We start from the raw sequence: 4,191 nt of genomic DNA on the forward strand, positions 1-4,191 counted from the left end.
ACCACCATGCCCAGCTAATTTTTTGTATTTTCTAAGCAAAAAGAACAAAGCTGGAGGCATCATGCTACCTGACTTCAAACTATACTACAAGGCTACAATAATCAAAACAGCATGGTACTGGTACCAAAACAGAGATATCGACCAATGGGACAGAACAGAGGCCTCACAGGCAAAACCACACATCTACAACCATCTGATCTTTGACAAACCTGACAAAAACTATGGAGTTAGGTCTTATATTTGTCTTTAATTCATAAGGACCTAGAAACAGAAATTCCATTTGACCCAGCAATCCCATTACTGGGTATATATCCAAGGATTATAAATCATTCTATTATAAGGACACATGTACACGAATGTTCATTGAAGCACTGTTTACAATAGCAAAGACTTGGAACCAACCCAAATGCCCATTGATGACAGACTGGATAGGGAAAATGTGGCACATATACACCATGGAATACTACGCAGCCATAAAAAACGATGAGTTCGTGTCCTTTGTCGGGACAGGGACGAACCTGGAAGCCATCATGCTTAGCAAACTGGCACAAGAACAGAAAATCAAACACTGTATGTTCTCACTCATAGATGGGTGTTGAACAATGAAAACACATGGACACAGGGAGGGGAGCATCACACACTGAGTTCTATGGGGGGACAGTGGAGGGCAGGGAGTTGGGGAGGGAGAACATGGGGAGTTATGGCAGATATAGGTGATGGGGATGGAAGCAGCAAACGACATTGCCATGTATGTGCCTATGCAACAATCCTCCATGTTCTTCATATGTACCCAAGAACCTAAAGTGCAATAATATATATATATATAAATATATATTATTATATATATATATATTTATTTTTTATCATAACGTTTTTCGTTTCACTTTATATATACATCATTTTATATATATATATAAAACGTTTTTAGTTTCACTTTATATATATATATAAATATATATATAACTTTATATATATAAAGTGAAACTAAAAACGTTATGATAAAAAATAAAAAAATATATAAAGTGATATATATATATATATAAAGCAAAACTAAAAACGTTATGATAAAAAATAAAAATAATAAAAATAAAAAAAAAAAAAAAAAAAGAAATTATCAATTTCCTAATTAAAAGTAGTGAAGAAAAAAAGACTGTGGTACTCAAAGAAAATATTCAATGGTGAAATATTTCAAAAACATACTTATTTTTCTAGTCTTCTGTCATTTTTGGCCAACTCTCTATCTCCCCAGCAGTATAATTCATAACATGGTCTAAGGATACATCATTTCTTATAAATAACCTAATTGTATCTAGACATTTTAGAAGCTGGCAACATGAATTGAGAAGGAAAAAAAAGCAAGCATCATTCTTAGTGATGTTTTAAAAATTAATACTCTTCACTAGGAATATCTTTCAAATTTAGAGAATAGACAATCAAATATAATACATACATCCCTATTTAATGAAAAGCAGTGACTATTCAGACAGTATCTTCTACTCAATTGGGTCTACCCAAGTTTCTGAATACACAATTTATTTTTTCATATTTTGTTTTAAACAAAGCAACACTGCTACGAAACCCTATGTTTAATTTCTTAATCAGTACAAAATCCTGGTATGTGAATGGCATATTCACCAGCCAGTTTTCCCTTATTCCTACAATGAAAGGTTGTTAAGTCTTAACAATCATGTAGTTTGGTTCTTTTCATTATAGATTTTGATTTCAGAATGTTCTAACAAATGTTTTAATTTTAAAAGATACTTTAAGTTGGGAGCATTTAAATGACATCAAAGAGTTAAAATGTAATTTCATACCCCCACGACAGTTTTTTATTATACTTGTGTATTAATACCTGAAGTGTTTTATATTTCATCATATCAGATGATTTTTAAGGTCATCATTATAAATGGCAAAAACCACAATTACCTTTGCACTAATTTAATATTAAGGGTGTATTAGAAATTCATCATAACAATAATGTAGAGAAGTCAATTGATGGGACAACTTTGGAAAGTGAAACTGTCTTTAGATGAAAGTCTTTTTTCTGTTCATGTTAGTAACCAAATTCACTTGAAAAGGATTTTAACATAAACCTGAGTATCCTCAAATGTTGTTCTTAGGATATGATTTGTGTTAATGTTCAACTTACAGAATTCTTTTACCAAGAATTTGGTTTTTAATCTAAACTTTCTTTAATCTAAACCTTTTTGTATCATTCTTTTTAGTAGTTGTTAAATGGCTCTGGGCAAATAGAATAACATCATCTACATAAAGCACAAATTTGTCTTTAAAAAATGAGATATAAGTTATTTTAAACCAAGGAAAGTTGTAAGTGAAAAATCTAAAAATAAAAATGATGCATGAGACAATTGGGTTCATCTTATAGAAAACAAGTGTATCTAGAAAATTACTTATTTTCTTTCTTATACATCCTATTTTCATAACAAAATATAAATATGTGTTTCTTGGTACAAAGTGTGAGATTATATTTAACTGTATGTTATGATTTTCAAAGAAAATAGTATTCAAGTAAAATTAGTAGCACTCAATAGTTACAAAAGGTATTTGGTTTTATTTGAACATTTGCTTCAAAGTTGTCAAAGGGAAAATAAATACTGTTTAATGACAGTAAACAAGTATCAAAAATCCTCCTGTCTACAACAGGCTACAATTCAATTTTCTTTTATATTCTGATCATTCTCCAACACTTCTTGAAAACTACTGATAATCTTTTCTGAATATAAGTAAAAAGGAGATTTAGACACACAAGCTGAAATTGAGGAGAGATCCAAAATGTATTCATAGCAAACAAATTGGAACAAGGAAAGAAAAACACACATATATATATTTGTACACATTTTCTTCCAGGTGCTCTGCCAAGTATTTTTTAGTTTTGACCTCTTTTAATCTTCACAACAGTCTTACACAATAGACAACATTATCCCTTTTTTATTGGTGAATTCAGACTTGGTCAGAGTGCTAGTAACAGAAAACAGACACGCATGCACACACACACACACACACACACACACACACCACAATTTAAAGCATAATTTAATGATAAACTCAGTTGCCTTCAAAGATGTGGATTTTTTCTTTTTTTATTAACCTCAAAATGTTCTGAAATAGCAAATTTTATCATATCAAGTTTGATCAGTCAACAGTATTTATTAATGACTCTAGTTTCCTATTGGGAGACTTTGGTCACTTCCTATCACAGTTCCAACCTGTTGTATGTGCAGTTCATCATCTGGCTGTGCAGAGATACTAACAGCCTAAAGTGGCAAAGAGATCTGCTTGGCAAACTGCTCACTCAACTAAGACTAATGGCATACTGTACCAGTTCTAACATGCCAATCAGAAGCCAATGACTGCTGTTAAACCCTTGGCCCTTTGACATCCCTCTAAGACTCTCTGATCGAATTAACAATGAAACAAGGGGAAAAGGTGTGATGGTGTCCGCTTTTTGCTCATGAATTGTAGGTGCTCTCAAGCTCCTGATTTGTATTAACTGCAAAGGTCCTCTTGAGGAACAAAACTCTACTATAAAATTTCGGGAACCACTGGGCCATGAAACAATGTATTATTTAACTTACATCATTTGCCCAATACTTTATCATTTTTACTAAATATACACAGGGTTCCTTAAGTTTTGCCTGTGAACCTACATCACATCAGCTGCTGGTACAAATTAAAATGTGAATTCCTAAGGCCTCTGCAGATATAATGTATTAAAATCTCTAAGAATGGTGCCCAGAAATCTGCTTTTTAAAACATCCTTCCTGAATCAGTTTTGAATACATCAGCATTTAAAAATTGCAAACAAAGCAATCACACTGGTCAATAAATCCCAGGATCTAAAATTAAAACAAAGGACATTTATGTAGAACAAAGATGATTGGTATCAGTAATTATTTTATACCTTTAATTAGCTAAGAAACTCTGGGTGAAGGGTTTTCAAGGAATACAATAGACAGAAAAGACTCAAGGTAATCATTTTCAGGAAGATTGCATACCTAGCAAAAATTTAGTGGATAAACGAATCTTCTTTTGGTTCTGAGCTTTTTTTCTTATTTGTATAAATATTATATATATTCTTATATATATAAATTTGTTGAAATATAAATATCATAACATGAGACAGGAAAACAAGTGTCTGGGTCTGGTTGTTTTGTTTGTTTATTTGTTTTT

The sequence above is a fragment of the Cebus imitator genome, unplaced genomic scaffold (assembly GCF_001604975.1).
Source record: "Cebus imitator isolate Cc_AM_T3 unplaced genomic scaffold, Cebus_imitator-1.0 Scaffold26, whole genome shotgun sequence".
NCBI classification, from domain to species: domain Eukaryota; kingdom Metazoa; phylum Chordata; class Mammalia; order Primates; family Cebidae; genus Cebus; species Cebus imitator.